The sequence below is a fragment of the Oncorhynchus gorbuscha genome, linkage group LG19 (assembly GCF_021184085.1).
Source record: "Oncorhynchus gorbuscha isolate QuinsamMale2020 ecotype Even-year linkage group LG19, OgorEven_v1.0, whole genome shotgun sequence".
NCBI lineage: Eukaryota > Metazoa > Chordata > Actinopteri > Salmoniformes > Salmonidae > Oncorhynchus > Oncorhynchus gorbuscha.
Window position 1 is genome coordinate 58,288,776 of NC_060191.1, and position 12,251 is coordinate 58,301,026.

The following is a 12,251-nucleotide window of genomic DNA, read 5'->3' on the forward strand; positions in this document are numbered from 1 at the left end:
TGCATGGTCATATCTGCAGATCCCCAATCAGGGGAGAGGCATGACAGCTCAGCTTACAGATCCATAGCTGTATCCAGTGGCGTTAACTCGATTTCCTCTGGTGGTTAATCTTTTATCAATTCATCAACGCGGGCAAGTGAGAAAATCAATTACTCTTCCATTCATGGGAAGGACAGAGGGAATCTGGGCAGAGAGGTGCCTGCCTTCCACCGTTCATCAACGCGAGCAAGTGAGAAAATCAATTACTCTTCCATTCACGGGACTGACAGAGGGAATCTAGGCAGAGAGGTGCCTGCCTTCCACCGTTCCATGTTTGGCATGTGCAAACTGCACTGTTGACCAATATGAATCACGGACAATCCCATGCATATTTTACTGTTAGAACCACACCTCACTCAATATGCTAACACATCTACTGATATGCATTACATATTGAACATATTGCAAACCAAAACAGTTTTTTTTTGTTCAATTGAAATTCCATACACTTTAAAGGATGCAAGTACAGCTCCAATTTATTAAATACGTCTACATATCCTTCCATCAACAGAGCCAGAGAGGTGGTCGCAATCCACTTGTATTTGACTCCTCTCTGTACACAAGAACACCTGTACAAATCTGATTGCTCTCCAAACAAACCCTTCCACAGACAGCAAGCCAGGGGGTCTGCAGTATAACTGCAGTCAGAGTGGAGTATAGCTGCAGTACACTGTAGTATAACTGTAGTTAGAATGCAGTATGCTGCAAATACTGCATCCAAAATAGAACTTGTTTTATAAGGAGTGTCAAGCACTTTCATATAAACTCAGGAAAAAAATAAAGTCCTCTCACTGTCAACTGCGTTTATTTTCAGCAAACTTAACATGTGTAAATATTTGTATGAATATAAGATTCAACAACTGAGACAAACTAAATAAGTTCCACAGACATGTGACTAACAGAAATGGAATAATGTGTCCCTGAACAACGGGGGGGTCAAATCAAAAGTAACAGTCAGTATCTGGTGTGGCCACCAGCTGCATTAAGTACTGCAGTGCATCTCCTCCTCATGGACTGTACCAGATTTGCCAGTTCTTGCTGTGAGATGTTACCCCACTCTTCCACCAAGACACCTGCAAGTTCCCGGACATTTCTGGGGGGAATGTCCCTAGCCCTCACCCTCCAATCCAACAGGTGCTCAATGGGATTTGAGATCCTGGGCTCTTCGCTGGCCATGGCAGAACACTGACATTCCTGTCTTGCAGGAAATCACGCACAGAACGAGCAGTATGGCTGGTGGCATTGTCATGCTGGAGGGTCATGTCAGGATGAGCCTGCAGGAAGGGTACCACATGAGTGAGGAGGATGTCTTCCCTGTAACGCACAACGTTGAGATTGCCTGCAATGACAACAAGCTCAGTCCAATGATGCTGTGAAACCGCGCAAGACCATGATGGACACCCCACCTCCAAATTGATCCCGCTCCAGAATACAGGCCTCGGTGTAACGCTCATTCCATCGAAGATAAACGCGAATTCGACCATCACCTCTGGTGAGACAAAACCGTGACTCATCAGTGAAGAGCATGATATCTGGTGAGAACCTGCCTTACAACAGGCCTTACAACAGGCCTACAAGCCCTCAATCCAGCCTCTCTCAGTCTATTGCGGACAGTCTGAGCACTGATGAAGGGATTGTACGTTCCTGGTAGGGATTGCATATTCCAACTCGGGCAGTTGTTGTTGCCATCCTGTACCTGTGCCGCAGGTGTGATGTTCGGATGTAGCAATCCTGTGCAGGTGTTGTTACACGTGGTCTGCCACTGCGACGACAATCAGCTGTCCGTCCTGTCTTAGGCGTCTCACAGTACGGACATTGCCATTTATTGCCCTGGCCACATCTGTAGTCCTCATGCCTCCTTGCAGCATGCCTAAGGCACATTCACGCAAATGAGCAGCAACCCTGGGCACCTTTCTTTTGGTGTTTTTCAGAGTCAGTAGAAAGGCCTCTTTAGTGTCCTAAGTTATCATAACTGTAACCTTAATTGCCTACCGTCTGTAAGCTGTTAGTGTCTTAATGACCGTTCCACAGGTGCATGTTCATTAATTGTTTATGGTTCATTGAACAAGCATGGGAAATAGTGTTTAAACCCTTTACAATGAAGATCTGTGTTAATGCACAGCCTCTTTCCATTGTTCTGACAACATAAAGGAAGTATGCAACACTGTATGTATGCAACACTGTATGTTGTGTCACTTGTAAACGTAACTGTGTGTGTATTGTAACTACTTGACTGTGAAAACTAGTGTAACTATTCAACAACCTCCCAACTGCTTGTTTCTCCATTTTGCACCCTCCCGGGTGGCGTAGTGGTTGAAGGCGCTGTACTGCAGCGCCAGCTGTGCCATCAGAGACTCTGGGTTCGTGCCCAGGCTCTGTCGTAACTGGCTGCGACTGGGAGGTCCGTGGGGCGACGCACAATTGGCCTAGTGTCGTCCGGGTTAGGGAGGGTTTGGCCGGTAGGGATGTCCTTGTCTCATCGCGCACCAGCAACTCCTGTGGCGGGCCGGGCGCAGTGAGCGCTAACCAAGGTTGCCAGGTGCACGGTGTTTCCTCCGACACATTGGTGCGGCTGGCTTCCGGGTTGGATGCGCGCTGTGTTAAGAAGCAGTGCGGCTTGGTTGGGTTGTGTATCGGAGGACGCATGACTTTCAACCTTCGTCTCTCCCGAGCCCGTAATGGAGTTGTAGCGATGAGACAAGATAGTAGCTACTAAAAACAATTGTATACCACGAAATTGGGGTGAAAAAGGGGTTAAAATAAAATTTTAAAACATGTAAAAAAGGTCCATGCTCAAGGGCAGATGATTCACCTAATCGGCTAGGGGATTTAAACCAGCGACCTTTCAGTTACTGGCCCAACGTTCTTAACCGCTAGGCCACGAAACAAATGAAACAAACGAAACAATGAAACCACCTCTCCACCCACCATAATGAAACCACCTCTCCACCCACCACAATGAAACCACCTCTCCACCCACCATAATGAAACCACCTCTCCACCCACCACAATGAAACCACCTCTCCACCCACCATAATGAAACCACCTCTCCACCCACCATAATGAAACCACCTCTCCACCCACCACAATGAAACCACCTCTCCACCCACCATAATGAAACCACCTCTCCACCCACCATAATGAAACCACCTCTCCACCCACCATAATGAAACCACCTCTCCACCCACCACAATGAAACCACCTCTCCACCCACCACAATGAAACCACCTCTCCACCCACCACAATGAAACCACCTCTCCACCCACCATAATGAAACCACCTCTCCACCCACCACAATGAAACCACCTCTCCACCCACCACAATGAAACCACCTCTTCACCCACCATAATCAAACCAACTCTCCACCCACCACAATGAAACCACCTCTCCACCGACCACAATGAAACCACCTCTCCACCGACCACAATGAAACCACCTCTCCACCCACTATAATGAAACCATCTCTCCACCCACCATAATGAAACCACCTCTCCACCCACCATAATGAAACCACCTCTCCACCCACCACAATGAAACCACCTCTCCACCCACCACAATGAAACCACCTCTCCACCCACCATAATGAAACCACCTCTCCACCCACCACAATGAAACCACCTCCACCCACCACAATGAAACCACCTCTCCACCCACCATAATGAAACCAACCCTCCACCCACCACAATGAAACCACCTCTCCACCCACCACAATAAAAGCACCTCTCCACCCACCATAATGAAACCACCTCTCCACCCACCACAATGAAAGCACCTCTCCACCCACCACAATGAAACCACCTCTCCACCCACCATAATGAAACCACCTCTCCACCCACCACAATGAAACCACCTCTCCACCCACCACAATGAAACCACCTCTCCACCCACCACAATGAAACCAACCCTCCACCCACCACAATGAAACCACCTCTCCACCCACCACAATAAAAGCACCTCTCCACCCACCATAATGAAACCACCTCTCCACCCACCACAATGAAAGCACCTCTCCACCTACCACAATGAAAGCACCTCTCCACCTACCACAATGAAAGCACCTCTCCACCCACCATAATGAAACCACCTCTCCACCCACTATAATGAAACCACCTCTCCACCCGCCACAATGAATCCACCTCTCCACCCACCACAATGAAACCACCTCTCCACCCACTATAATGAAACCACCTCTCCACCCACCACAATGAATCCACCTCTCCACCCACCACAATGAATCCACCTCTCCACCCACCACAATGAAACCTCCTCTCCACCCACCACAATGAAACTACCTTTGTAATGTGGAGATCAGCCCCTGAAGCGTTCAGAAGATCGCAATCAAAGGGAAATAAACACTACACTTTTTTTTCTCCCAGTAATGAGAGTTCTTCTAATTTCCTCATATACACCTAAATTAAATAAAGTACAGCTTGTAAAGGAGAAAATAAACTGACCTCCCAGTTAAGTAAATCAAAACAAGTTAATTGAGTATAAAGTCAGCAGGAAGAATAGCCTTTTCTAAAAAATAAAATAAAAATAGCTGATTTCTCAGGCCCTGTGCTGCAGCTGTGACAGGGTTTTCTGCAGGGCTGCACATCTCTTCTGGATCATCTATCATAGTCAGACACTAGTGACACATTAGGCACCCTATTGTGTGTTGTGTGCCAGTGAGCACAGCCGTGGTAGGCTACACACAGTATCACTGGCCAGGAGGGTGAACCTGGGAATGGGACTGGGTATGAGTAGGGCTACACACAGTATCACTGGCCAGGAGGGTGAACCTGGGAATGGGACTGGGTATGAGTATGAGTAGGGCTACACACAGTATCACTGGCCAGGAGGGTGAACCTGGGAATGGGACTGGGTATGAGTAGGGCTACACACAGTATCACTGGCCAGGAGGGTGAACCTGGGAATGGGACTGGGTATGAGTAGGGCTACACACAGTATCACTGGCCAGGAGGGTGAACCTGGGAATGGGACTGGGTATGAGTAGGGCTACACACAGTATCACTGGCCAGGAGGGTGAACCTGGGAATGGGACTGGGTATGAGTAGGGCTACACACAGTATCACTGGCCAGGAGGGTGAACCTGGGAATGGGACTGGGTATGAGTAGGGCTACACACAGTATCACTGGCCAGGAGGGTGAACCTGGGAATGGGACTGGGTATGAGTAGGGCTACACACAGTATCACTGGCCAGGAGGGTGAACCTGGGAATGGGACTGGGTATGAGTATGAGTAGGGCTACACACAGTATCACTGGCCAGGAGGGTGAACCTGGGAATGGGACTGGGTATGAGTATGAGTAGGGCTACACACAGTATCACTGGCCAGGAGGGTGAACCTGGGAATGGGACTGGGTATGAGTATGAGTAGGGCTACACACAGTATCACTGGCCAGGAGGGTGAACCTGGGAATGGGACTGGGTATGAGTAGGGCTACACACAGTATCACTGGCCAGGAGGGTGAACCTGGGAATGGGACTGGGTATGAGTATGAGTAGGGCTACACACAGTATCACTGGCCAGGAGGGTGAACCTGGGAATGGGACTGGGTATGAGTAGGGCTACACACAGTATCACTGGCCAGGAGGGTGAACCTGGGAATGGGACTGGGTATGAGTAGGGCTACACACAGTATCACTGGCCAGGAGGGTGAACCTGGGAATGGGACTGGGTATGAGTAGGGCTACACACAGTATCACTGGCCAGGAGGGTGAACCTGGGAATGGGACTGGGTATGAGTATGAGTAGGGCTACACACAGTATCACTGGCCAGGAGGGTGAACCTGGGAATGGGACTGGGTATGAGTAGGGCTACACACAGTATCACTGGCCAGGAGGGTGAACCTGGGAATGGGACTGGGTATGAGTAGGGCTACACACAGTATCACTGGCCAGGAGGGTGAACCTGGGAATGGGACTGGGTATGAGTAGGGCTACATACAGTATCACTGGCTTGTCTGCCTCTCTCTACTGGCCAGGAGGGTGAACCTGGGAATGGGACTGGGTATGAGTAGGGCTACATACAGTATCACTGGCTTGTCTGCCTCTCTCTACTGGCCAGGGGGGTGAACCTGGGAATGGGACTGGGTATGAGTAGGGCTACATACAGTATCACTGGCTTGTCTGCCTCTCTCTACTGGCCAGGGGGGTGAACCTGGGAATGGGACTGGGTATGAGTAGGGCTACATACAGTATCACTGGCTTGTCTGCCTCTCTCTACTGGCCAGGAGGGTGAACCTGGGAATGGGACTGGGTATGAGTAGGGCTACATACAGTATCACTGGCTTGTCTGCCTCTCTCTACTGGCCAGGGGGGTGAACCTGGGAATGGGACTGGGTATGAGTAGGGCTACATACAGTATCACTGGCTTGTCTGCCTCTCTCTACTGGCCAGGGGGTGAACCTGGGAATGGGACTGGGTATGAGTAGGGCTACATACAGTATCACTGGCTTGTCTGCCTCTCTCTACTGGCCAGGGGGGTGAACCTGGGAATGGGACTGGGTATGAGTAGGGCTACATACAGTATCACTGGCTTGTCTGCCTCTCTCTACTGGCCAGGAGGGTGAACCTGGGAATGGGACTGGGTATGAGTATGAGTAGGGCTACATACAGTATCACTGGCTTGTCTGCCTCTCTCTACTGGCCAGCAGGGTGAACCTGGGAATGGGACTGGGTATGAGTATGAGTAGGGCTACATACAGTATCACTGGCCAGGAGGGTGAACCTGGGAATGGGACTGGGTATGAGTATGAGTAGGGCTACATACAGTATCACTGGCCAGGAGGGTGAACCTGGGAATGGGACTGGGTATGAGTAGGGCTACATACAGTATCACTGGCTTGTCTGCCTCTCTCTACTGGCCAGGGGGGTGAATCTGGGAATGGGACTGGGTATGAGTAGGGCTACATACAGTATCACTGGCTTGTCTGCCTCTCTCTACTGGCCAGGAGGGTGAACCTGGGAATGGGACTGGGTATGAGTAGGGCTACATACAGTATCACTGGCTTGTCTGCCTCTCTCTACTGGCCAGGGGGGTGAACCTGGGAATGGGACTGGGTATGAGTAGGGCTACATACAGTATCACTGGCTTGTCTGCCTCTCTCTACTGGCCAGGGGGGTGAACCTGGGAATGGGACTGGGTATGAGTAGGGCTACATACAGTATCACTGGCTTGTCTGCCTCTCTCTACTGGCCAGGAGGGTGAACCTGGGAATGGGACTGGGTATGAGTATGAGTAGGGCTACATACAGTATCACTGGCTTGTCTGCCTCTCTCTACTGGCCAGCAGGGTGAACCTGGGAATGGGACTGGGTATGAGTAGGGCTACATACAGTATCACTGGCTTGTCTGCCTCTCTCTACTGGCCAGGAGGGTGAACCTGGGAATGGGACTTAGGGTGGGGTATGAAGTATGGGGTATTAAGCTTTGCGTCACATACGTGTGTTATTTAAAATTGTTCTCTAGCTATCGCACTCTTATAAAATGGAATATGCCCGTCTTGTAAAATAAAAAAGGGACATTTCTCCAAATGACACAAATACTTGCAGCCTTCCAAAATGTATTGTATATATACAGTATCTACATTCATTTCTATCTATTGTGGTCTTTATTCAGTGTTTCACTTCATTTTTATAACTCACCCTGTGTACTCATCTGGCTTTAATCCTAAAATCACCTCTTAAACATTTTCTAAACCAAACCATATTCACAGAAGGAGAATGAATACAGTAGGAGGTTAACATTTAAATCTGGGGCCTGTCTGTCATCTGTCTCACTGAGACGTGACTATTCATCAGGCTCCTGATGGGTCTGCCTATCGCCCAGGACACATGTCATTCATCATCTTCATGGAAACCTCCTTTCTACTGGACAGCTCTGCAATCAGCAGCCCATCAGACCTCCAGCATGCCTTGGCCTCTTTTGTCCCTCTCTGCTACCCATCACAGCCAGATAAGATTATCACTGACAACCTCGACTCCGCACCCATCAGAAGGAGAAAGGACAGGGGAATAAAATAGAAGAAGGGCTGCTTCTTTTTTAGGTTTTATTCTCTGTGCCTGTGATGGGTCTTTTTCTCTCTGCTCTGGCCCTCCACGAGTTAAAGGAAACGCTTTTCAAAGCTCGGTAGGATATGTCAAGTTAGGGCCCCAGCTCTGGGAGAAGGCTGTGATGAACACACACACAGGCCTGGCAACTTTATCTCACAACAAATCGGAAGATTTAAATCTCTACAGAAACACCAATGCCTGAAGGAGCATGGCACGGTTAGGAGGAAGGTGAAAGGTGAACACATGGCAAAACAGGAAGATGCATGTTAAGCAGTTTGCATCCATAAGCATTTAGGGGGAAATAGTCCATATGGAACATGACCATTAAAGGGAATTGATCAGAGAGGCAGGAAGATGGACATACTGCCCTTACACTCTGATTGAACAACGGGTGTACAACACATTTCACACAACGGTTACGTGTCAACAGGTATTTTTTCTGAGTGTGCGTTATGTACAAAAACGTTTGTGTCCTATAGCGGAGAGCCTTTCCATCTCCACATGGAGTCCTTATTATGTTCAGAAAGCTGCACTGTTTACGTTTATGCTTTGTTATGGCTCATTACAGTTGGATATCAATGTTGAATTTATCTGTCCTGTCCAGGGCTGAGTTTGGAAGCTGCAATCATCTAATCCAAACAGTCAGACTGCCATTCATTGCCATTCTATCTTGACCTCTAACAGGCTCAAGCAAAATAAATGAAATATTTGCTAATAATTTTGTCCCAATGCTGTTCATCGAGGACAAAAGAGGAAAAAGTGGTTGGGAAGAGAACTCTCTCCCACCCAGGAAACAATGCCATCAGAAAATCTCCTTGAGGAATTGATCAGTAGTCGAGGAAAGGTTGGAGCGTGGGAATGAGCGAGAGGAGGACAGGAGAGATAAAAAGACAGGAAGAACGGATCCAGGCCAGGCGGCATTATTCATTTAACACTAGAATTATTATGGGCTGCTTTATCACCGTCTTCCTTCTCTGGTGGTTTAAATGTTTAATGTTATTTATGGGGGGGGGTTCTAAAAATCTTCTTCCCCTTATTACTGAGGTACGATACTGTCACATTACTTATGAGATGATTGCTGTGCTGGAGCCCCCAACTGAACACCAACCAACACTGTATTTGGAAACGCTGAGGAGAGGACCTGAAAGTGCTGGTTACCTCTCAGGAATAGACAAGCAGGCGATGGAAGACTCCTGTATCATCCCGCCAAGGTTATTATTACCAAATCCAATGAGGCAGAGGCTTCTCAACAAGGGCATAAATAACTTGTCTTTCCTCTGCCGGCCAGCCAGCATGGATGTTAAAAAATAAATAGTATTTTAGCTCATACTGGGAGTTTAGCAGGAACAATTTCATCAGCAGCCAGGTGAGACAGGCCGTATTAAAGATTCTCATTACTGGGCCCCTCAGAGTGGCCAATCCCCACCAGAGACGGCCAGCCGGATCACTCTTTACAAACATTAATATGGAATGAAAGTTGAAGGATGAAGGATGTATTCTCTGCTGTCACGTGGAGGGGGACGGTGGGCTTTACTGGGAGACCCAAGCTCATTATTGACAGCTCCTCAGGGGCGAAAAATGTTCTGGCCAGCCCAAGCTGTGAAGATGTTATCATATTAATCGGTTGGCCTCGGTTGCATCACAGAAATACGCCACATGGCTCTTGAAAAGGAAAAGGCCATCCTAGAGATTGGTCCCTTTCTCAAATCGCACTGGCCACCCACTACATTCACTACTGCTCCCTCTCTGTACCCACTGGCCATCCACTACTGCTCCATCCCTGTACCCACTGGTCATGCACTACTGCTCCATCCCTGTACCCACTGGTCATCCACTACTGCTCCATCCCTGTACCCAGTGGCCATCCACTACAGCTCCATCCCTGTACCCACTGGCCATCCACGACATCCCTGTACCCACTGGCCATCCACGACATCCCTGTACCCACTGGTCATCCACTACTGCTCCATCCCTGTACCCACTGGTCATCCACTACTGCTCCATCCCTGTACCCACTGGTCATCCACTACTGCTCCATCCCTGTACCCAGTGGCCATCCACTACAGCTCCATCCCTGTACCCACTGGCCATCCACGACATCCCTGTACCCACTGGCCATCCACTACAGCTCCATCCCTGTACCCACTGGCCATCCACGACATCCCTGTACCCACTGGCCATCCACTACAGCTCCATCCCTGTACCCACTGGCCATCCACTACAGCTCCATCCCTGTACCCACTGGCCATCCACGACATCCCTGTACCCACTGGCCATCCACTACAGCTCCATCCCTGTACCCACTGGCCATCCACGACATCCCTCTACCCACTGGCCATCCACGGCATCCCTGTACCCACTGGCCATCCACGACATCCCTGTACCCACTGGCCATCCACTACAGCTCCATCCCTGTAACCACTGGCCATCCACGACATCCCTCTACCCACTGGCCATCCACTACAGCTCCGTCCATGTACCCACTGGCCATCCACGACATCCCTGTACCCACTGGCCATCCACGACATCCCTGTACCCACTGGCCATCCACGACATCCCTCTACCCACTGGCCATCTACGACATCCCTGTACCCACTGGCCATCCACGACATCCCTCTACCCACTGGCCATCCATGACATCCCTGTACCCACTGGCCATCCACGACATCCCTGTACCCACTGGCCATCCACGACATCCCTGTACCCACTGGCCATCCACGACATCCCTCTACCCACTGGCCATCCACAACATCCCTGTACCCACTGGCCATCCACTACAGCTCCATCCCTGTACCCACTGGCCATCCACAACATCCCTCTACCCACTGGCCATCCACGACATCCCTGTATCCACTGGCCATCCACGACATCCCTGTACCCACTGGCCATCCACGACATCCCTCTACCCACTGGCCATCCACGACATCCCTCTACCCACTGGCCATCCACTACAGCTCCATCCCTGTACCAACTGGCCATCCACGACATCCCTCTACCCACTGGCCATCCACGACATCCCTGTACCCACTGGCCATCCACGACATCCCTGTACCCACTGGCCATCCACTACAGCTCCATCCCTGTACCCACTGGCCATCTACGACATCCCTCTACCCACTGGCCATCCACGACATCCCTGTACCCACTGGCCATCCACGACATCCCTGTACCCACTGGCCATCCATGACATCCCTGTACCCACTGGCCATCCACGACATCCCTGTACCCACTGGCCATCCACGACATCCCTGTACCCACTGGCCATCCACGACATCCCTGTACCCACTGGGCATCCACGACATCCCTGTACCCACTGGCCATCCACTATAGCTCCATCCCTGTACCCACTGGCCATCCACGACATCCCTCTACCCACTGGCCATCCACGACATCCCTGTACCCACTGGCCATCCACTACAGCTCCATCCCTGTACCCACTGGCCATCCACGACATCCCTGTACCCACTGGCCATCCACTACAGCTCCATCCCTGTACCCACTGGCCATCCACGACATCCCTCTACCCACTGGCCATCCACGACATCCATGTACCCACTGGCCATCCATGACATCCCTCTACCCACTGGCCATCCACGACATCCATGTACCCACTGGCCATCCACGACATCCCTGTACCCACTGGCCATCCACTACAGCTCCATCCCTGTACCCACTGGCCATCCACGACATCCCTGTACCCACTGGCCATCCACGACATCCCTGTACCCACTGGCCATCCACTACAGCTCCATCCCTGTACCCACTGGCCATCCACGACATCCCTCTACCCACTGGCCATCCACGACATTCCTGTACCCACTGGCCAATCCACTACAGCTCCATCCCTGTACCCACTGGCCATCCACGACATCCCTGTACCCACTGGCCATCCACGACATCCATGTACCCACTGGCCTTCCACGACATCCCTGTACCCACTGGTCATCCACTACTGCTCCATCCCTGTACCCACTGGTCATCCACTACTGCTCCATCCCTGTACCCACTGGTCATCCACTACTGCTCCATCCCTGTACCCAGTGGCCATCCACTACAGCTCCATCCCTGTACCCACTGGCCATCCACGACATCCCTGTACCCACTGGCCATCCACTACAGCTCCATCCCTGTACCCACTGGCCATCCACGACATC